The 24,971-nt window shown below is 32.7% G+C and overlaps 1 long non-coding RNA gene across 1 annotated transcript in view; it reads right to left on the reverse strand.

The window, feature by feature from the left end:
• Positions 1 to 1,690: 1,690 nt before the first annotated feature.
• LOC141489937 (uncharacterized) overlaps positions 1,691 to 24,971 on the reverse strand; it is a 49,584-nt gene continuing 26,303 nt past the window's right edge. Inside the window, exons 3-4 of the long non-coding RNA XR_012469024.1 lie at positions 19,019 to 19,139; positions 1,691 to 1,821 (exon numbers count right to left, since the gene is read on the reverse strand). This is a non-coding gene — a long non-coding RNA (uncharacterized LOC141489937). The remainder of the gene's footprint in view (positions 1,822 to 19,018; positions 19,140 to 24,971) is intronic.

A 24,971-nucleotide genomic window follows, 5' to 3' on the forward strand; every position in this document is an offset into this window, starting at 1 on the left:
CTTAGGGAACTCATTTACCTTACCAAGAACTACTCATTCTGCTAATATCACTTCTTGAAAATCTTTTTTTTTTGCTCACTCTGAATGTGTTCCAGATACCCTTGATTAGAGAAATGAGAATTGAGGAGAACCTGGATCTCCAATGATACCAGTCATTTCCTTCTCCACTAGATTTATCTCTACCTTTGTCCAGTTTTTATCTTCTGGTTCTTCAGGTCAGTAAGTTAGTCAAAAAGTATTTCTCAAGTGCTTATTATTTGTAAGGCATGGTGTTAAGCATGAAGGATACCAAGAAAGGCACAAGAAAATTCCTGCCCATGAGAAGCTCACAATCTAATGGATAAGAACACAGGCAAAAAACACTATGTACCACCCCCTCCACTCCCCCCCCCACCCCCAAAATTACTCATAAGTAAGAAACAATCAACAGAAAGAAAGCTCTAGGATTAAAAAGGATCAGGAAAAGGTTCCTTTGGAAGGTGGGGCTTTATCTGAAATTTAAAGATAGGCATTAAAAATATCCTTTGGAAGTCCATGAGGGTAGAATGCCAGGTAATGACTTATGTGTCTGGAGGGTAGAATTTTAATACTTTATTTCTTTACTATTTCCTGACACTGTTAGACAATAAAAAAATTTGTGGTATGGGGCCAGTGATCAATTGAATTCAACGTTTCCCCTACTACTTCACATTGCATATGAAATAATTATATATACACAATGTTGCACTTGACCTCTGGCATAATTAAGCTAAAATATGCAGTTCATCCTCTTAAGGGTTTTATAATTTAGCAAAAAACATTGACAAAGGAGTGGGTGCTTTTTCAATCTAAAGAAATGATAAAGGTATGTATATGTGCCTCTGCATATATCTAATACATATATAATTTGATCTATAAAAAACAAGAAAAGATTCATTAATAAATTCATTTTATTAAAACTTTTAAAAAACTAATACTAAGGTCTGATCTGTGACCTCCATTCCTATGTGGATGTTGCTTAGCAATCTCTCCTAATTTCTATATATTTCCTCCCCTTGCCCCCTCAAGATTTCTCTCTGAACATCATTTTAACTTTCATCTTCAGCCTAATCACTCCCCAATTGGCTTGCCTACTATGTCCTTTCTCCTTTCCTTCACCATTCAAATGTAATTATCTAGAATTTTCTAGAAAAAAAAATTAGGTATCTTTCTCCCAATCTATTTTACTACCTCTTAAAATTAATTCTACCTCATATGTTTATTTCCCCAAATTACTGACTGTACCACCAGGTCTACCTCTGTCTCTGAAATAAGAATTTGTACTAATGATTCCAGGAAACTATAAAGCATGAAAATTACAAACATTTCAATACACTGCCAAGAGTACTTAGTGTGTCACCACTTGACAAATCTTCTTAGACTTGTAAGGTTTCTTATGAAGCTGTGATAGGATCTCATACACATCTATAATTCAGTTTTCAAGATTTGTGCATCATCTAGAAGAGAGGCTCTGGTTATGAAGTACATTCTGAGGGACTTTCTGCAGAGTACCAAATTTACTTTTTGCTAAGTTGGTTTTTACTATTTCATCCTTACTACAAAATGAATTTCCCATCCTGTTTGTTTACATCCACATCTTTATTACAGAATTTCTGATTATTGAACAAAAGTTAGCGCCAAACACAGATTCTGGCTTTAATAAGAGCTTATATTGATAAATTGCTTTCAGGTTTACAAAGATGTTGTGCTCGTAGTTGCAGTTTTCATAGTCACTATGTAAAGATCATCAGATTTAGAATTGAAAGTGTCCTTAGATGTTATTGAATCTCCCTTGTTTTATACCTGAAGAAACAGAGAAATGAAGGAACTTATTCTGATTGGTATATATAATTCTATGCTAGACACAGAATTTGAACGTACATCTTCTGATTTTGTCTAGTGTACTTTTTAGCATCTTGTTTTTCATCACCTTATACTTTATCATGCACACATTCCTGTATACACACATGTAAGCCCCAAATATGTATTTGTTTTTCAGCAAGACCACTTACACCAAGTTACAAAATGGCAAATTTACATTTGGTATTGAGAGGTGAAGAGGAGAAGACTTTTTGTTACAATTAAAGTTTTCAAAAAATAGAGTATGCTGTCTCATTGGCAACTTTCAAACAAAACCTTTATAACCATTTGTTGTATGTCTTGTACAGAGGATTCATATAAAAGTACAGATTTGAATTCTATGACTCTCAAGAAAATTGATGGCTTGTGTTTATTCTTTGTATTTCATTTCTGTGATGGTTGAAGGCATGTCATATATTTATCACATCCTATTTTAATTATAGATGTTTTGGAAAGTACTCATTCCTCCTTCAAGTTTGATGAGGATAGAGATTTTTATTTATTTCTAATTTTTCTCCCAGTGACTTGTAGAGGATTCTAAACATAGTAGATACTTTATAAATGATTGTCAGACAGAATTGAAATGAATTGAATCTAAATGAATTGCTCTCAACCCTGACACTATAGAAAGAGTTGTCTCCACCCAGGTAGAAATTATTCTTTCATGCTTTGCTATGAACTAAGTTTAAACATATAAAATATGATAGATCAAAGAAGGACTAATGTTCCAGAAAGGTTATTCACCAAAGTGTTGTGATCCTAGCAATCTTAGAGCTTATATGGACCTCCTGCCCCCCTTCCCCCTTTATTTTAATAGTATTTTTCTCAATTTCATGTAAAAGTAGTTTTGAACAATCATTTTTATAAGATAATGAATTCCAAAGTTTTTCTCTCCCTCTCCCTCTCCCTCCCCTAAGATAGCAAGCAATCTGATATACAGTATACCCATGATGTCATGTTAACCATATTTCTACATTAGTCATGTTGTGAAAGAAAAAAAATCATAAAAAAGGGAAAAACCACAAAAAACCACAACACAACAAAAGAAATCAAACTAGTTTACTTTGATCTACATTCAGACTCCATAGGTTTTTCTCAGTATGGAGATATCATTTTCCATTAATAAGTCTTTTGGAATTGTCTTGAATCACTGTTTGACTGAGAATAGCTAAGACAATCAGAATAGATCATCACATAATGTTGCCATTATGGTGTGCAATTCTCACCTGGTTCTACTCCCTTCACTCAGCATCAGTTCAAGGAAGTCTTTCCAAGTTTTTTTTTAATCTATCTGCTCATCAGTTTTTTTCTGAAATCCATATAGAAAAAGATTATCCCATTAAATTGACCTGTCATGACTTTCAATTCTTTGTGACAACAAAAAATAAGTTCTAAAATATTTTTTCTTTTTACTTGCTGACCTTTTTCCTTTTTTAAGGATCTCTTAGAGATACAGACATGGTATTTCTGAATCAAATGGTATACAGCTTGCTTGTCCTTTGGGCATAGTTCCTAATCATCCTTATGATTGGATTAGTTTGTTCCCAATTAATTTAATCTATTTTTCCATGACCCTTTACTACATACAATTTTTTATTATATCATGATCCGAAGAGGATGTATTTAATATTCTGCCTTTCTGAATTTGATTATAAGGTTTTATGCCTGATTATATGGTCAATTTTTTGTATACACGTCATATACCACTGCAAAAAAGGTATATTTTTTCTATTGCCATTCAATATTTTCCAGAGATCCATAATATCTAAATTTTCAAAAATTTCATTCAATTCCTTCACTTCTTTCTTATTTATATTGACGTTAAACTTATCTGGCTCTGAGAAGGGCAGTTTGAGATCCCCACTAGAATAGTTTTACTATTTTTTTCTGAAACTTATTCTACTTTTTCTTTAGAAGTGTGGATGCTATATCATTTGGTGCATATATATGTATTGTATTGATACTACTTCATTGTCTATGGTACCTTTTAGCAATTTGTTGTTTCCTTCCTTGTTTCTTTTAATTAGATCAATTTTTACTTTTGTTTCATCTGAGATCAGGATTGCTATCCCTGTTTTTTTAACTTCAGCTGAGCCATAATATATTCTTTTCCAGTCTTTTACCTTAACATTGTGTGTCTCAGTTCTCATAAATAACATATTGTAGGATTCTATTTTTTAATTTGTTATCCACTTCCATTTTTATGGGAGAGATCATCCCATTCACATTCACATTTATGATTACTGTGTATTTCCATCTTTCCTATTTTTCTCTTATCTCTTCACAACAATATTTTGTTTTTGTCTACTACCTCCCCCAGTATACCTCCCCTTCAATGTCTCTTTTCCCCATACTATTCTTTTCCCCTTCTCTCCTACTTCTCTATAGAGTAAGATAGATTTCTAAACTTTTCCCTTTGAACTGAATCCAATAATAGTCAGGTTCAAACAATGCTACCCTTCCTTTTTTTTTTTCCATTTTTATAATTGAGCTTTTGTACCTCTTTAATTTATCCCATTCTACTTTCCCCTTACCTCTTCTTCCTATAGTCCTTTCTTTTTTACTACTTAATTCCTTTTTATATCATCACCTCAAAATTGACTAATACCAACATTCTCGAATTAGATTCCTTCTAACTGCCCTAATAAAGTTAGAATTATCAAGAGCTACAAATATCATCTTCCCAAGTAAGGATATAAACAGTTTGATCTTATTGAAAAAAAATATGTTTTTTTTACTCTACTGTTTACCCTTTCATGTTTCTTTTTTCTTTTTCTTTTTTTCTTTTTTGAGGTTTGTGCAAGTCAATGCAGTTAAGTGACTTGCCCAAGGCCACACAGTTAGGTAATTATTAAGTGTCTGGGGCCGGACTCCAGGGAGGTGCTCTATCCACTGTATCACCTAGCCCCCCCTCCCCCACCCCCATTCAGGTTTCTTTTGAGTCTTATGGTTAAAGATTTAACTTTTTGTTCAACTCTGGTTCTTTCCAACAGGAAAGTTTCATTGAATGTCCATTTATTCCCTAAAAGAGTGTACTCAATTGTGTTAGTTGATTCTTGATCTGGAATATCATATTCAAAAGTCTCCAATACTTTAATATAGGAGCTGTTAGCAGCTACTTGGCACAATAGATAGAGCATTGGCCTTGGATTCTGGAGGATGGGAGTCTGAATCTGGCCTCAGACACTTGACACTAACTAGATGTGTGACCTTGAGATAGTCAACCCTAATTGCATTCAGGGACATCTCTAGTCATCCTGATTCATAGCTGGCCTTTGGACTCAGATGATTCCTGAGGAGAAAGTGAAACTAAGGACTTAACACAGTGCCCCCTTATTCAAATTCAATTCATGTGCTTGTCATGGCATAATCTCTCTGATGCCATATTCTTCTTTAAGAATGAAGGGCAAACATTATTCTGGACAGTGTCTCCTTGATATATGTTGCTTCTTTCTGACTGCCTACAATATTTTCTCCTTGATGACATATTTTTAGAATTTGGCTACAAATATTTCTTGGAGCTTTCATTTCGGGATCTTTGGTGATCTAATTCTAGGTTATCAGGACAGTTTTTTATTGATAATTTCTTAAAAGATGATGTCTAAGCTCTGCAGAACCAAGATTCAAATCTAGAATTTTTAACTCCAAATACAGTATATATGTACCATGTCCCTTCTGGAACCCTTACATCTATTCTTTATTAGTCTGACCTGCTGTTATTTACAATTTGCTTCAATGGCTTTTGACAATACAGTATCATCATAATACTGTAACAAAGTATCACAGTAATACTTTCAAGCTAATAATGCCTAAGTTAAATTAAACCTTTTATATATGACCTGTCTAATAGAAGTGCAAACAGAAATATGATTTATGAAATGGTTATTATTCTCTAGAGATGTTTTCATGTTTTTAGAGTGAGTGAATATTTATATGAAATAAATCAGGGGCTGGAATCACCATAAAATACTCAATTTGAGAATACCTCAAATCTTACTATTAAATATAATGTTCTTTATTCAAATAGCCTGGTAAAGATAATTTATTAAGCCACATGAGCTTAAACCAACATGAGTTTAAGAGAAACTTTCCAAAAACATAAAATATGTGTGTGTGTGTGTGTGTGTGTGTGTGTGTGTGTGTGTGTGTGTGTGTGTGTATATATGTTATTTGGGAAGTAATCAAAACCCCATAAGAACATTAGGGTTAAAGTATCAATAAGAGGAGATGCCTACAGAAAAGAAAGGCGAGAGGAAACCAATAGTTCATTTACTTCAAAATTGTTCTGAGTGGGAGAGGGAGGAAGGAGAAATATCACCTTACATTCAAGCATTAGCTATGAATATGGAAATTCTAAACTTCTTTTTAGTCACTTACGGAAATTTATGTGGAGAGCAGTCATTTCAAAATCATTTAAAACTTACATTCAGGAGTACTAAGAAATGGTCCAAAATTAGAGATGTAGCTATGATAAGGATCTAAGAATTCAACTAAAACATAGGAATATTTTTAATAAATCCAAGCTAATCAATATTTTTGAGCACTTATTACAAGGAATATAATAAGGAAAATGAAGAAAGCATTTTCTCCCCTCAAGAAGTTTTATTGATGCTATCACTGGATAAATCACAACAGGGTTATTTTGTGTTTTGTTTTTTTTAACTGAACCCTGCCTATGACTCTCACTTATGCCAAGTAGTCATGCTGATAAACAATTATGTTTATGCATACCTGAAGAGCCCAATACTTACAAAAAATGTAAGCTAGTGCATTAACCCTCCTCCTCCAAGAAATTTTCATTTTAGGAAGTTTTTTTTTTTTACCTGTTGCTCTTTCACCAAGTCAGAGAATTGCTATGATCAATAATATATGAAAAATGTAATTTTTTTGGTGGAAGAAAAATACACAGATATTTCTAGGTTGCTCAAGGTCAATAAAGTTTACCTTTCAGTATTTACATCTAATATCAAATCTCAAGTGAACCTCTTAAGGAAATGATGTGCTGGGTATGGAGATTTTGATTAAAAAATGATCTGCAAAATTGTCAATGTTAAGTAAAATATGTTTCTTGAGGGCAGAGATGGTTTATTAATTGTCTTTGCATCATGGTTGCCTAACTTTGAATCTGATGAGTAGACAGTGATTAAGAAATATTTGCTGAAATGTTTTATTGCTTAATTTGTTTTATTTAATTTCTTTAAATTCAATTTTGCTATATTTTTGTTTCAAAGTCTCTATCCTCCCCAACTATTAAGAAAACAAGTAAATAAAATTCATTATAAATATATTTAGACATGCTAAACAAATGTCTATAGTAATGTCCCAAGGGCAAAAAAGAAATATGAGAAAATATGCTCCAATCTGCCTTCTGATTCCATCAACTCTCTACCTGGACATGGATGCCAAGTTTCCTCATGAGTCCTTTGGAATTGTGTTTGGTCATGTTTTGTTGCCAAAAATTACAAAGGTTTTTCAAAAAACATTACTGTTACTATATACATTATTTTCCAGATTCTGCTTAATTCACTTTGCATTTGTTTATGTGACCCAGGTTTTTCTGAAACCATCGCTTTCATCATTTCTTACACCACAATACTATTTCATCATCTTCATATATAATAATATATTGAATCATGCCCCAATTGAGGGGCATCTATTCATTAACTACCACAAAAAAAGACTTAAATATTATATTTTAATTTATTTAAGGCAATGGAGTTAAGTGACTTGCCAAAGGTCACACAGCTAGGCAATTATTAAGCATTTGAGACCAGATTTGAATTCAGGCACTCCTGACTCCAGGGTCAGCGCTCTAACCACTGTACCACCTACCTGCCCCAAAGAAGACTTAAATATTTTTAAGTTTATGAACCCTTTTCCTTTTTCTTTGTTCTCTTTAAGGTAGAGAGTGTATTTACTAGATTGAAGAGTGTTCATAGATTAATAACTTTTTTTGGCATAGTTATTTGCTTTTTAGTATGTTTGGACTAGTTCATAGCTGTATCAACAGCACATCATTGTACTTATCTTCCCATGTCCCTTCCAGCATGTCATGTTTCTTTCTTTTCTAGTGGAAATGGTAAGTTGTGAGATGGAATCTCAAAATGATTTTAAGTTTCATTTCTTTAATTATTAGTGTGATTTAGAGCATTTTTTATTTATGGTTATTGGTAGTTTTGATTTCTTCCTCTGAAAACTGCCTGTTCATATTCTTTGACCCTTCACCAATTAAGAAATGGCTCTTTTTTCTTATAAATTTGAGTCAGGTCCCTGTATGAGACCTTTATCCAGGAAATTTGCTTCAAAAAAATAATCATGCTTTTTCTTCTCTTTATTCCTGCATTTATTTTGTTTGCACAAAAGCTTTTAATTTTACATAATTAAATTTATCCATTTAACTTCCTGAAAACTTCTCATGAAAGTCATGAGCTCTTCTCTTATCCATAGGCCTAAAGTAATTTCTTCCATGATTCACTAACTTGCTCATACATATTCCTGCCTATGAAATTTTGGTCTAAATCTAGTTTCTGCCAGATTACTTTCCAGGTTTCCCAACACTTAGGTCAAATAATGTCTTTTTGCTCCAATCATTGAGCTCTTTGAGTTAATCAAACACTAGGTTATTGTGTTGATTTATTTCTGGATACTGTGTACATATGTCAAGCATAATTTTAAAATGTTGCTATGTCTGTCATATTTACAGGCATTTCCTATAAACACATTCATATACATATACACAAATGCATATATACAGATGCAGATTATATGTATAAGTGGCATTTGGGTGAATTTAGGTTAATATTTTTTAATGTACTAGATATCTAAATTTTGTGCAAAACAATGGAATCCAACAAATAGCTATCAAGTGCCTGATGTGAAAGATTTGAGTACAGTTGTATAGCAGATATAAACATAACCTGCTTCCTGCCTTCATTAAGTTTATTATTTAGTAGAGGGGATAATAGCATCAAGTAAAATACATTATGAAAGTACTGCAAAAAGGTATAGACAAAGTCATATGGGAGATCAGAAGAAGGAGATGTTCTTAAAGCTGAGATTGGGAGAAAATTCATGAAGGTGAAAATTTAATTGATCCTTGGGGGAAACAAATAGAATTTGAATAGATAGGAGCTAGGGTAACAAAGCATTCCTAGAGTAAACAAGTGAACAAATGAATGAATATCTGCTCTCTACAGTTAGCAAAAAACTAATACAGGTTCAGAACTAATCTAGGGTCATTGTTCTCAAGTTCCCTTTGCATCTTTCTCTTATATGGTCCATTCCTTTATAACAAATATTCATTCACAATGCAACAAAATTCAACTTTATTTATCTGGAGACAAACCAAGGTTTAAATCAAACCAGGAGACCCTCAAGAGAAGCAATGTCAAATTATCAGGTGGAAATGAGAAGAGGAAGAGTTTGGAGAGAATTGACTCATATTCCATAGAGTGGTAAGGAGGCACAGATATTCATTCATCACTTTTAATACAGGTAGATTACTTCTAAATTGAACTGTTAACAAGATGAGATCCAATCACTCATGATAATTTTCATTTCAGGATGGCATTTTACTCCTACATTTGATCACCACTGGAACATGTCAGTACTGGAACCTGAGCCTCCCTTCCTTTCAGAGAACAAAAGGTCAACACCTTTCCTGTTCTCTTCAGTTTTTGTCTCCTATGAGCTTTCAGATTCTTTTTTCCTCCTCCTGGTAAAAAGTATATATTCCATTAGTTCCCTTGCCGATAAGTGATATATGTGTGATGCACGTATATCCACAAGTAATCCATTTGGCCTGAAGTGCAATGTAAGACAAAAATAGTAGAAATGGCTAACTTTAGAAAATTAGTTGAGGTAAAAATTATGGTGTGACTTGGTTGACAGAATAGAGTGTACAGTTTTTTTTGAAAAGACATTTGGGAGTCACTGAATATTTTTGAACATGGAGAAAATAAGATTGAACTTATGTTTTAGGGAGAGTAAACTAGGAAAATATGGGAAAAAAGGGGATAAAAGTCTTTAGAAAATTTCTTATCAGTGTCTGTTCTCAAATGGGGGCAAAAGTATATGCATTTCCTACCTCAAAAGACAACAATAAATATAACATGAGATTAAAGTTGTAAGGCTCTTTGAAAACATATTATGTAACCATTGTAAGGATCAAAGAAAATGTTAAATGTAGTAACTGACACCTTTAAAGTTTATAAAGCAAATTACATAACAATTATATTATTTAGTTTTGACAATTATTTTGTGAGGTAGTTATCATAGTTTTTCTTAAGAAAAACTTCTACTTTAGAGATAAGAAAACTAAAGTTCAAAGAGGATAAAACTATATTCGAAAAGACAGGATTTTAACAAGTCTTTCCAAGTTCAGCATAATACCTACTATTCTATACTATCTTTCCTTAAACTCTCTATATTATTTAATTTCCTTTCCTATTTTCCCTCTCACTTATAATCTTTTGTAACTGGTTTACATCTCACAACTCAAATGAAACTGATCTTTTCAAAGTTATCAATGATCATTTAATTGGCAGATCCAATAGTTTGCTTTTTCTCAGTTTTTAATATTCATGACTTTTCTGAAGCATTTAACATTGTGGATTATCCTCGCCCCATGTATACTTCCCTCTCTAGATGAGTATGACACTGCTGTAGCTTGGTTATGTATGTACCTATTTTCTTATTTCTCAAAATCTTCTTTGTTGGATTATCATTCCCTATGTTTAGGTTTACTCCAAAATGTATCCTGCCCCTTTTCTTTCTATATATCCTCACTCTGAGGCCTCATCAACTCTGTTGGGTTTAATTATAATCTCTATACAAGTCAACAAGATTTTACTTATTTAGAACTTGCTGTGATTGTGGTACTATGCTAACCCCCAGGAATATTTAAAGAAAAAAAAAATAAAGGAAACCATTCCCTGTACTTTGATGTTGTTTTTCATTCAATTTCAATCATGTCTGACTTTTTTGTGACATCATAACAGCTTTTCTTGGCAAAGACACTAGAGTAGTTTACCATTTCCTTCTCCAGTTGATTTTATAGATGAAGACTAAAGGCAAATAACATTAAGTGACTTAATCAGTGTCATGTACATATTTAGTTTCTGATACCAGATTTGAACTCATAGAGATGTCTGCCTGACTCCAGGCCTGGTACTTTATCGACTTTACCATATAATTTCCTCAAAGAAGGCTGGGAAATGCTTTTTTCAAAAATAGGGTTTTTGTTCAGACTTGAAGAAACCCAGGGAAGACAGTGATGAAGAAAGAGAGAATTCTATGATTGAGAAACAGTCTGAAAATTCATGGAGTCGAGAAATAAGGTATTTTGTACTTAAAAAAAAGCCAACACTGGCTCATAGAATACTTAGAAGAAAGTAAGGAATGAAAAGATTGAAATGTAGAATTGAGACAAGTTACAAAAAGTCTTGAAAGATGAAGTATTTTATAGATGATTCTAGAAATAATTGGGAGTCACTAAAGGTTAATGGATGGGGAGGGTGATATGGTAAGACTAGGAAAGTGATCTTCTATGTATATGACTCCCAGATCTACATATTCAGCCTCAGTGTTTCTGATGTACCACTAATTGTCTGCTAGACATCTTCAATTTGATGTCTCGTATACATATCCAATTCTGAAACAGAACTGATAATCTTTCCTCCAAAACTCTGTACTCTTCCTAACTTGCTCAGTTCTGTCAAAGGAATTTCTATTTTTCCAATTGCCAAAGTTCATAACATAGATCCTGAAAAGCTCTTATTGTCTCTCTGTCCTAAATTATTATAATAGTTTATGTATGAATTCAGATTCTTACTCTCAGAAGTTTATACTAATCCAATGGGATAGTTTAAAAGTATAGGGCTAATAATGTCACTTTCCTAATCAAAAAATTCCAATGGCTCCCTATTCCCTCTAGAATAAAGTATAAACTCCCTTTTGGCTGGTAAAGCTATTTATAATCTGACTTCACACTACCTTTTCAGGATTATTATTATTATTAAAAACCATTCCTCTTTACAAATTCTCTTTCCAACAAAATAGATCCACTTACTGTTCTTCATACCTAGAATTCTATTTATGTGTTTTATATATCCTGGCTTTCACATCTGAAATGCCGTTTGTCTTGACCTTGTTTCTGACCTCAAGAGCAATTATCTACATGAGGTCTTTTCTGACCCTTCAGCAACAATTACTCCCCTCCTCCCTTAAGAAAATTAATTTGTATTTAGTTTGTGTGTGTGCACATGCACAATTTCCAATACCTAGCAAAATTTTGACCAAAAAAGAGGTACTTAATTAATGCATGCTTATTGGTTGATTTCATACTGAAAGCACAGAACTTAACATATAGACATTATTATTTAGTTGATTATTTCATTTTAATTAGTCTTTGTCATTTAACTTATAGTTCAAGGCCTATTGATAGAGAATATGTTGAATGGGAACTTAAGTAATATTTGTTTAACAATAACTAACAAAACATCTCACAATGAATGGGAAGTCTCTTTGGTTTAACTTTTAGAAACCCAAGGAAGGTAGTGATGAAGGAAGAGAAAATTCCATGATTAGTAAAATAAAGAAGTTGGGAGATGAGGTGCTTTGTGAGAAGAAAAGAATGGAAGCTAATCTCACTAGCTCATAGAATACCTGAAGGAGAGTAAGGAATGAGAAGACCTGAAATGTTTGGAATGAAACAAGTTATGAAAAGAGTATAATATCCTGCAAATCAGCAATGGTTCATATTTATTTTTGCATTTTCAAGTCTAGTGAAGTCTCTGTTGTTATTGATTCTTTTAATGAAGGGCTATTATTTGGAGGGGTCACAGATTTCCTTTTTTGACTCTTTATAACATTAACCTTTTGAAATTCAAAAATTACAGTTTAGAAGTTCACACTATTTTTAAATATTTCCAAAAAATCAGATGGTTTTAAAATTAGATATTTAAAAAGGAACCTGTGGAATATTCATGTTCTTAGATAGAAATATTTTAGATTTCATTCAGACTAATTTTAAATGGTAGTTGAGTAGTAAAATTCTGCAAAAAAGAAATGTTAGGAGGTACACAGAGTTCATATAGCAAGTTTTAATGAACTCTAGAGTGATTTAACAATTTTAATAGGCAATAGGTCAATGGTGTTTAGTTTTTGTCCTCTGAATTTAATATCAAGGAATGGAGAAAGATAAATTGATGGATGGATCATTTTATATCTGTTAGGTGTTGAATCATTATGACTGTGAATTAATTAAATTCTGTGTAGTTTAAATAAATGTTCTTTTAGAAAGATGTTGGCTCATATTCTGATAATACATTTTTTAAAAGACAAAAATCTCATTTGGAAGTGTATGATGAACAATGCTCAAATGTATGATTTATCTTGATTTAAATAAAACATTAAAATGAAGTTGCGTGTGTGTTTTAATTTCAAGCAAGCTAGTTGAAAAACTAAATTATGTACTATGCATATTTTTATTGGTAACATATTAATGAATTTCACAAAAGGGAAAATGGAAATTTGTGTATGTACATATGTATTTATGTAGACACATCTATATAAACAAAATTTTTATGTATTATACGCTTATATACACATATATGTTGTTATTGCTTTCTCTGGTCCCCACTGTGTGAAGTCTAAAGGTCAAGCCTCTCTCTTTTCCAACTTTCCCCAGAATTTGCTGGTATCCTTATGAGACTAGAGAAGAGTCTCTTCTCTGCTAGAGTGAAACCCCCATTAATTTTATTTCCCTGATATAACCCCATCTTCTAGTACTCCAGGTTCATTTAACCATTTAACAATCTGAAATAATTTCTACAAAGGAATATTTATTTTACAATAACAAATATTCATTCATTTTCTCCACAATTTTCAGACATAATCCTCATTACTATACCTCAATCTTTGGGGAAAGAAGGGGAATAGTTTCATTGCATTACTCAAGTCCCACATAGCATTAGTCCCATCAAATTCCAACTTCAACCCACCTACCAAGGACCTGGTTTCTATCTGCAGATTCACAAAGATGCATTATACTCATTTAGATATTATATCTAGATAATCATATATAAAATATACATATACACAATAACACACATAGATAAACACACACACACACACACACACACACACACACATATAGCTGCCTATGTACTATGAGGTTCAAGCCACAAGGCTTGGTGACCTGTAATAATTCATGTCCTTTAACTGCCATAGCAATTGACTCTGAGTTCATTGCTCTAACTTAACTAGTCAATTAGGGAACTAATCTCCCCTGCACTTTAATCTATTCACCACCTCAGATTCCTAGTGAAAGTTGCTACTTATAAAAAGAGTTGTGGACTCAAATTTTCTCCCCATTAGAGGAAGAAGTAAGAAGATATCTAATACATACACATGAATCGGGCATAGAACAAACTTTTTTTCTCAAGGAAAAAAGTAAGTAATAGAGTGATTCAAATAGTGTACAGAAACTTTTTGTTACTAGTATCATCAGTTGAGAAAATAGCTAAGCCTCAATAGGATCTAAACAATTTATTTGCAAGACTACAAATAAGCCATTTTACATTTCACCTCCACTGAACACAATCCTTTCGAACATCTAAGAGTATTCTTTTTCCATCTGTCCTCATTTCCTCTATGTTGTTAAATATTTCTTTGCTGCTCATCCTCTCTTACTACTGCTGCATCTTCAAAACAGTTTGGTGACTATTGCTGTTTCTCACCATCACTCTCAGAACTCCAGGACCTTTCAATGCAAACAAGGTCAATTTTAAAGAGAGGAATCACCCAAGAGCTGCAAAGGCAACCAGGGACTCCAGTACAAAACCATTGAATTGAGATTATTATAACTCCTGAGGAGTAAAGGTCTTGCCAATCAAATACTAGAGAAGGTATTTCTTCTTCACTCCTCACTGAAATCACATTTTACAGCTTAGAGTGCAAAAAAAAAAAATAAAACCCCAAAGGGCAACCATCTGTAAGGTGCCTCTTCTTCTACCTTGCCTAATAATAATAATAAAGATAATATTTATATAGTACTTACTATATGCTAAGCTCTTTATAATTTTATTTCAATAACCTTTATTATCCTTATCCCGATTTTATAGATAAGGAAACAATGGCAAAGAGAGAGTTTGTAATGACTTTCTCAGGGTTATTCAGCTAGATTTGATCTCAGGTATTCCTGACTCCAATACCCCACACTCTGTTGGGGTATCTCAACAGGCAAAAGATATCTGCACATGTTCATAAGTTTATAAAGTCCTTCTGGGATAGGCAGAAAACATTTGCATATATTCTAAGTATTTCTATTTTTTTTGGAGAGCATGGAGTAGTATTGAGGAGAAATCGCTGTATAACAATGGAATGTATTAAGGATAGTATCACAAGGGGCATTATAGCTAGATAGGTATGGATAGATACAGATGGGTACAAATATAGACACAGATATAAATTTGATAGAGATATATAGAAATGTGTGTATTCATGCCTATGCATGTATGTATGGTTATATATGATGTAATTAGACATGTCTGTATATATATATATATACATATATATATGTGTATATATATATATATATATATATATATATATATATATTATGAGTGTATGTATGCTTATATGCTTTGTTCAATCATGTCTTTGTGACCCCAAGGATCATGGATGATGGGATGTCCACAGCAAAAATAATGGAATAGTTTGCCATTTTCTTCTCTAATAAATTAAGAAAAAAAGAAGGTAAGTGTTGCCCAGGATCACACAGCTAATAAGAACCTGAAGTTAGATTTGATCTTAGGTCTTCCTGACTCTAGATCCAGGGCTCTATTCATTGAGTCACTTATCTCCCTCCTAATATATGTAAGTTTATGCCAGCATCTGTGTAATATAGCGCAGTCTCAGTTTCCAAATAAGTTCAGTTCCTATCTCTTATAAGCAGCAGATACATGACTTTGGAGCAAGTCTTCTTACCTTTATATGTGCTCTCTGAGACACATAAGTACTTATCAATCACTAAGTCATAGACAGTTTTCAGTCTTCATTAATGGACAAAGGTTCCCATACATAGAAAATAGCAGATTCTTTGCATAGACACCACTATAGTTATATACATATAAAAACGTATATATTCATGCTTGCGAAGTCCCATAATATTTACATTTTACTAAGAACAAAATAGATGAAAAAATAAATATCTCCTAATCTTTTTCATGAGTATATATGTACATGAATGAATAAAGAATATATTTTTGGTGGCGGCTAGGTGGTGTAGTGGATAAAGCACCAGCCCTGGAGTCAGGAGTACCTGGGTTCAAATCTGGTCTCAGACACTTAATATTTACATAGCTGTGTGGCCTTGGGCAAGCCACTTTACCCCGTTTGCCTTGCAAAAAAAAAAAAGAATTTATTTTTTAAAAACACTGTGATAAGCACTGGGGATTCAAATGGAAAAGTAATACACAATCTCCACAGTCAGGGAACTCAAATTCTAATAGGGGAGAAAACGCATGTGAGAGGTGGAAGTCAAATGGAAAGGTTCCATGGTCTTGAAGCTAGCAGAACAAAGAAGATAGTAGTGCTTTGTAAAGTCATTTACATTGAGTACATCTCTTCGGTATCTGATATTGGACTATCTGAAAATGCCATTAACTTTGGTTACAAGAATTGTCTTTTTTTTAAGACTTTAGTATATATGTCCATAGCACCTGCTAGAGCAGTTACCAGATTGGGGTTACTTCCCAAGATGATGACCCAGACATTTACCTAGAATCAAAGCTACTCTACAAGCTTATAGGTTCAGTGTCCTAGGGAAATACCAGTGTCTGAAGGGAGATGGTCATCAAAGTGATAGTGCTTTGACCTGTCTGGCACCCTTGCCTCCTGTTTCTCCCAGTAAGTACCTAAAATGTGTAATATATTATATGATAACATAATACTGTAGGTAGAAATAATAACATAATACAAGTAGGTAGAAATAGAGATCTCACAATCAATTTAACTATATTTGGCGCATATATGTAAATGGGTATGTTGATAATTAAATTCTTAAGAGATGTCTATGTTAATATTTGCTAGGTTCTCACTTGAAAGATTCAGCTTACTTTTTCACTATGATCAATGAATCATACATTTTAAATGAGAAATTGATGCCATAAGTGAATCATACAAATTCTACTTTTCTAGAGCATGAAATATAAAACATTATTACATTGTAATTTTAGTATTTAATGCCTTGTTTCTCTCTCTCTCTCTCTCTCTCTCTCTCTCTCTCTCTCTCTCTCTCTCCCTCTCTCTCTCTCTCTCTCACTCTCCCCCTTATAACACATTTTCTTCCAGGTAATATAGTTAGTATGGATAATTTACCTTCCAAACAGGCTTTTCCCCTAGACATTTATATAATAGTCAGTATTAAACATTAATTACCAAATATTGAAGCAATGATGACCTTTAAGCTTGGGACAAATTTTTCTGACATTTAATGACTTCCTAAAGCATTTTGCCTAAGGCTCAAATTCATCTTGCCATTAATGTCAGGAGATGCCTAAGCCAAAAGTCATTATTAGTATCTTGAACGAAGAAAATATTAAAAAGAAAAGGAAACTTAAATATTTTTCATGTGCTAAAGTTGAGCAACTTGTTTCCATGGATACAGTGTTCTACTTTCAGTGCTGAATAAAACGTCTAGTCAGTAACCAGTATAAAAGAAAAGGAAGGAAAGAAAAAGAAAGGAAGAAAAAAAACCCACCTTTATCCATGATATATTATTGTCTTTTATTTGTAATTTCATCAATTCTTTTTACTGTTCCTGTATTCTCATTTAATAACAATAAAAATTATTGCTTTTTAAAATGGAAGTAATGAGAGATTTAAGAAAATGGGGTCAGAAATTTGAATTAGAGAGCTGCAAATTGACTGACTTACATGGATTAGCAGCCCAATTCCAAAGAATGTCCTTCCCATCCTCTCCATTCTCCTCATAATATCCAGTGCAATACACTAAATGAGGTACAAAGTTATGTAAGAAGTGATTCTTGCCCTCATGGGGTATTTGTTAAATCTAGTAACAAACTAGATGCATAAACAGATAATGATAATACAAAAATAAAGGCATTAAAAGGGCTTAAACAAAGGTTTATGTGAAGTTTGATGTAATAAAGAGAATCATTATTTGATGAAGGAATAAAGAGAGACTTCATGGAAGAGATGGAATTTTGCTGGGATTTCAAAATTGGATAGCAATTAAATTTGTGTGTATCCTTGGAGAAGAAGGGGAGAAAGCATTCTAGGAATATGGAATATCATGAATTAAATGGCAGAGATAGTAAAGTTCAAGTGTCAGGCACACAGATAAATCCAGATTAATTAGGGAATAGAATTAAAGATGTGGGTTAGTTACAGAAAAAGTTAGAAAAGTATAGTTTTTTTTGCAAAGTAACTTGAATGTTATTTCATAGGTCAACTGAAGGCTCCTGAAAATTTTAAGAAGAGGAGAGAAAAAACAAGTTTCTGTATCAGATTTTTTTTCAGCAGTACTAAGGCAAGTTTAGTGCTAGGGTTCTTAACTTGGGGCAAAGGATTCAGATTTCAACTGGTAAAATTGTTTGAAGAAGAAATTCAGCTATGTGTAACTGGATGGGGAAAATTTTATTTTAATTGACTTTGGAGTTCTTTTGGTTCTTTTATGAATCCTGTATTAGACTTTTAAAATATTATTCTAAGAAAGGAGGCACAGACTTCACCAGACTAACAAATAAGGGTTAAGAATCCCTGAATGAAAGAGAATAAAGAGTTAATATCTGGAAGACATTTAAGGTGGGTCATAATCTGGGAATGGAGAGAATCTGAATGAAATATGTATCAGGGAAGTAAAAGTTCAAAGGTCTGGGAATTTGATTGTAAATTAAAGATAAGTTAGAGGAAAAGACAAAGATAAACCTAATATTTTAAAGTAAGTGAGTAAATAGTGATACCATTGATAAAAAAAAATCATGGAATTATAGAATCACCTCTGGAAGAGAACAGAGGCATTGTTGTGCAATTTACTCGAAAAGAATTAATTTTAGAAGACCCTATATGAGATTATTTAGGCTTTTTTGAAAATCTTTAGTGAAGGGAAACTCACAACTCTCAAGGCAGTATAGTTCTCTGGTCTTTAGTTTTCTGGTGCTGAGCTGTTATGTCCTCTTCCTTCCCTAGGTAGAGCATTGCTTCTGTTTTCTATACCAACTCCTTTTCTTTAAGACCTTGGGGAAAACAAAAAGGGAATATGATCAATGTTGGAGAGGTCGATTGGGACATTGATGCATTGCTGGTGGAGTTGTGAACAGATCTAATCATTCAGGAGAGCAACATGGAACTATGCCCAAAGAGTAATAAAACTGATCATACCCTTTGACCCAACAATTCCAATTCTAGGTCTATATCCAGAAGAAATTATAAAAATGGGAAAAGTCCTACATGTTCCAAAATATTCATAGCAGCTCTTATATTGTGGCAAAGAAATGGAAATTAAGGGGATGTCCATCAGTTGGGTAATGTTTGAACAAGTTATGGTATATAGATTTTATTACCATATAGTATATGGTAATAGTATGATATAACAATTATTGTTCTATAAGAAGCCATGCATGATCAGACTCCAGAGAAGCATGGAATGAATTATAGGATCTGATGTGGATCAAAAGGAGCAGAACCAAAAGAACATTCTACATATTAACAACAACATTGTGAGATGATCAGTCTTGATAAATGCAACTCTTCTCAGCAGTTCAGACAGCTAGGATAACCCTATTAGACTTGGCTATGGACAATGCTATCCCCATCCAGAGGAAGAAAAACAACAGCAAAAAAAAAAAAATAAATAAAACCCTTCAGAATCTGATGAACATAACATTTGCTTTTAAAAAATATATATCTCTTATGTGTTTGTTTCCCTTTATCACAATTCCTCATAATGAAAATAACCACCAATCCATAACCATGTTTACCACAATTGTGTATGTATATTATTTACCTAACTGTTGTCCGCTGAAGGGAGGGGAATGGGAAGGGAGGGTGGAAGGAAATTTTTTAACTTAAAAATATACCCATGCATATGGATGAATATTGAAAAACTTTCATACCCATATATTTGGAAAAATAAAAAATCAATAAAAAATAACTTGGGGAAAAATATCATTCACTTGCATGTTTCCATAAAATAGCAGAGTGATTTCAAAGACAGGATGTAGTAGAGGCTGCAGTATGAAAACTGCTAGGTAGACCCTAAAGCCTGAAACCCAAGGATTTGCTTTTACCATTCTGCAAAAGTACTGATGCAGGAGGTGTCCTGGTTGAATATTTTGGAAGTAACTTTCTCTGTTGTTGATATTAATCCGTCAGATTATTACCTCGTTAAACATTTTGTTGTTATTTAACAGACTGCTATAATTGCTTCACCTCTTGAACATAATTATTTGGAAGTACTTAGAGAGTTTGTGAGGGCTAGATAAATGCTTATCTATTCATATTGTTGGTTACTTGACCTTGAACTTAAGGAATTTTAAAAAATAGTAAGATGTATCTATCTAAAACCAGAATCAATTGCTATGCAATGGTAATACACTAGAATTTCCCCCCCAATGAATAGAGAATAATACTAGATACTCCCTCTCTGCACTATTATTTGATGTAGTTCTAGAAAAACTAGCGGTAACAATAAGATTAGAGTTGTAAACGTTAACAAAGACATAAAACTATATGTGCAGATGACTTAACTCAAGGGAATAAAAAAGGAAATTAAGACATAATTTCTTCAGCAAAAATGGCAGACTAATAATAAACTCATAAAACTCAAAGTTTTCCTATATTATAATAATAGCATTCATAATGCAGTAAGAGAAAAGTAAACTTAAATAAAAATAGCCATAGAAAGAGGAAAAATAAGAACAAATCTACCCAAACACAGACAAATATTCTTATATAGATTCATCTCTTAAGTTCTGAAAGAACTGACTTATTCTGTGTTAATGTCTAGGCTGTTTAAATAAAAATAAGACAATAATCAAAATTAATTTCCATGACAATGAGCAACCTGATTATAGATTGTACATGTACAACAATGTTTAACATATTTCCATATTATTGACTTAAATTTATGGAAAAATTCAATGACACAGTTTAAAAGTGATGATAAGCGAATATCTAGGAAAAAAAAGTGAAGAATAACAGGAATCAATAGGATTTTATCAACAATCAACCTTGCTTGGATAACATTATTTCCTTCTCTTTTCTTAGTGAAATATCCCTACAAAAGAATTCTATAGCTATAGTTTACTTAGATTTTAGTAAGCATAAAACAAATTCTTCATGTTATCTTTTTGGAAAATTTGAAGTATGTAGGCTAGAGAATTATAAAGATTTTTGTTTGTTTTGTCATGGTGGAATTGAGGTGTTTTTTTTTTTAACTAATAGTCTTTAATGATTAATGACCAGGATAAAAGGATGCATGGTACATTTACTGTATCTGTTAATTCACCAAGCTAAAAAGGATATTAATACTGTGTATATGACAATCAGAAGATGGAAAGATAATAGGTTAAAGTGTTGAGCTGAATTTAATAAGATGAAATTTAATAAGGGCAAATGGATTAAAAATTCAATATTTAGCTAGGGTAGGTGAAATAATAGCCAAATTCATGTTTCCCTGTTATGTTTTTGTTTAAGAGATTTGATATGCAAAATGGATTAGATTTTTCCTACTTGGATCCAAAAGGCTGAACTGGGGCAATGGGTAATGGTGTAGAAGGGCAGATTTCAGCTTAAGCTATTCATAAGTGGAATGGATTGATTTACGAGCTTTATCTTCATTAGAGATTTTCAAACAAAGGTTGGATAGCTGGTATTTGGCAGGAATGTTTTGGAGATCGTTTTTTTCCCAGAATGACTTAGTTTAGTGAGCCAATGAAATTCCTTCCAATAAAAAGAGTTAACAGTTATGTAATACTATAAGAGATGCTTATTTTATAGCAATTGCAGTGCAGGGGATAGAGCAACCAAGCAACATAAAAAAAACTGTTCAAACACAACTTTGAAATCCTACAAGCTATGTGACTGTGGATAAGTCACTTAGTTTGTGCCTCAATTTCTTTATCTGCAAAACGTTTCCAGTGTTATTATGAGGACCAAATGACATAATAATTATAGAATGGCAAATAGGATGTCCAATAAAAAAGTTTATTAGAATTATTGTTGATGTTATAAAATGTTTAGCAGAGGGATTTACACAAAATATGAACTATACATATCATCATCAGTATCAGCAACAACAGCTTCAGGAGCAGCATTTTTCATCCTCAAAACTCTGGGAGGTAAGGACTACATTTTGTAAATAAGAAAACCAAGGCTGAGACTTGCCCAGGGTCTAACAGCTAACAGATAGCAGAAGCAGAATTTCAACTAAGTTCTACTTGATTCCAAGTCCAATGCTCCATCTACTCTTCCATCTAACTGCCTCTAATTTTTGTGATTCTGTAAAATTTAATAAGAACTGATAGAGATTAGTTTCTTCTAAAGATTTCTAACATAATCAGATTAACAATCAACAAAGCCATGGCTGCAAAGTACAGCTGAGTTACCACTGGAATGAAAATAAAAATTTGTGTTTTAATTTTGACTGTTCTCTAGCTTTCTTTATATCATTTAAGCCCATTTCAAGAAAAATTTTCTTTGTCCTGTGAATAGCATAAACTACAACTTTTGCATCGAAGTCTGAGTAAACTGGAAATTATGCAGTAGTTAGGAAAAGTTCAAATGTAGAAAGATCATGATGAAAGAATACATACATAAATACTTACAAAAGTGATAGGCTAACCTTATTTAATAAAAAGTGAAGATTTTAATTGCAATTTGATTAGCCCTAAGAAATGGCATTGTTTGAAGCAAGTAACATTATTCTAGAGAAAAGATTCTTTACATGGACACTGATTTTTTAAATGTTTTGATAATTTTATTTCAATAGGATTAGTGTTCTTTGTAATTCAAAAATTAATTTTTCATATGCCTTTAAAATACAATTTGGAGAAGAGGTTCACTAGACTGTTAAAATGGTATTTATCACATAAAAATAAAAACTTAAAAGCCCTGGTTCTAGAATATAGAGGACTTGGGTTCAAATGATATTTGAATGATTTCTGATATTTGCTACCAGCATCATGGATTTGTCTATTTGCTCATAAGAAAGTTCTTTTACCCAGAATAGGAATAAAATGCCTCCTGAAACAGCCTAGATTAAAAAGGGGGAATCGCCTTTGTTTGTTATCACAGCGTTTAACACCTTAGGTAATCCACATGCTGCCTTGCCCTAGATTTCACTCACTTTATTTTCTCATTTATCCACTATGAAATATTTGGCTCAGGATGAACAAAACCAAAGCAAGAGCAAAAGAAAGACAGATGCTCAGATTTTCCTCTCTTCATGAAGGCAGTGTAACTTTCCCCAATGGCATCTCATTAAAATCTTTATCTATTTAATTCTTCAAGATGTTAAGAATATTTCATTTGGTCCTATTTTTCACTTGTGTTTTGTGTGACTAAATGTGTCTTGTTTTTATGTTGACTCTTAAATTGAAAGCTGCAATGGCAAAGCTGGCCTTAATACCTTTGTAAAAGTGCCCAGAGGTTATTAAGCAATAAGCCTACCCAATAAATATAATACATGAATATAAAATGCACATAAATGATATTTGACTCTTAAGGGGAGGACAGCAGCCCTGAAGCCACAGGACTTTATTTCAGTTTTGGACAATGTGCTTTGTTTTCTTGGTATAGAACCAAAGTGAGGGTGGAAAAGAGTCTGGTTTTTTGGGAAAAAAACCCTCCAGATTGTAAATATAGTACAAAAACTATCATATTAATTGACTCCTTTCAGAAAAGAGAAAACATAAACATGCTCAGGTGTGATCATTATTTGCTGTTGGTAGGTTTGTTTTGAGCTCGTCACATTGTCTTTTTAAAATAGAGCAAAGTATTCTGTTGGTAAAGGAAAATTAATTTACTTTGAAATGCATATTTCAGCATACTCCTATGATCCTCATGAAAAATACAGGAAAACAGCTACCAATAAGCAGTCCATAAGTTTAGGAAAATAAACATGAAGAGGCACTAAAGATCCTATAAGTTCTGACTATGCTACTTCTCAACATCCTTTAACAGTTCCCTTTTGAGAAGTGGTATCTAATAGTACATAAAGTGCTGAAATCAGATTAAGGAAAATGTATTTAAATTGTTTCTCTGACACTTTATGGTTAAGTGACCATTGTCAAGGCACTTACCCACTCTCAAAATTCAGTTTTCTTAATTGGAAAATGGACATAACAGTAATTGTAGTATTTATATCACAAGGTAGCTGTGAGGCTTTAATGAGAATACCTATGCCAAGTACTATGGAGTAGGATTAAAGAAAAGAATTTTTAATAAAGGCTCTGATCCTGCAATTACACATTTGTAATTTCCCAGAATTGACACCTTTTAACAATGGATATAGATACTTCTACAATGAATAATTTTAGAAAGTTGCCTGGGTAAGTGACTTATTCAGGATGATATGATTAGGATATGTCCATACGGAATTAAAACCCAGGTTCTCCTCACTTAAAGGCCATCTTGCCATGTGACCTCTCCCATCCAGTATTCCATATGTCTTTTCACATGGCAAAAATATCAGAAATTTGGCAGCTAGGTGGCACAGTGGATACAGCACCATCCCTGGAGTCAGGGGGACTTGACTTTAAATCCTGCTTCAGTCACTTAATAATTACCTAGCTGTGTGACCTTGGGCACTTAACCCATTTGTCTTGCCAAAAAACTTCAACAAAACAAGGAAAAAAACCAAACCAAACAAAAATATCAGAAATTGATAGTGCCTCTAAGATAAAATATAAACTACCGAACTAAATAAGTATTCAAGGTCTCCCTAACCTAATTCCAACATCAAAATATATTGATCTCCTTTACTATTATACACTAGCAATTCTTTGAACTTAGAATTCAATTTTTTTTGCCTTTGAATTTGCATAAGCCTCCATTTCCCCTTTGCC

Source organism: Macrotis lagotis, chromosome 5, assembly GCF_037893015.1.
Source record: "Macrotis lagotis isolate mMagLag1 chromosome 5, bilby.v1.9.chrom.fasta, whole genome shotgun sequence".
NCBI lineage: Eukaryota > Metazoa > Chordata > Mammalia > Peramelemorphia > Peramelidae > Macrotis > Macrotis lagotis.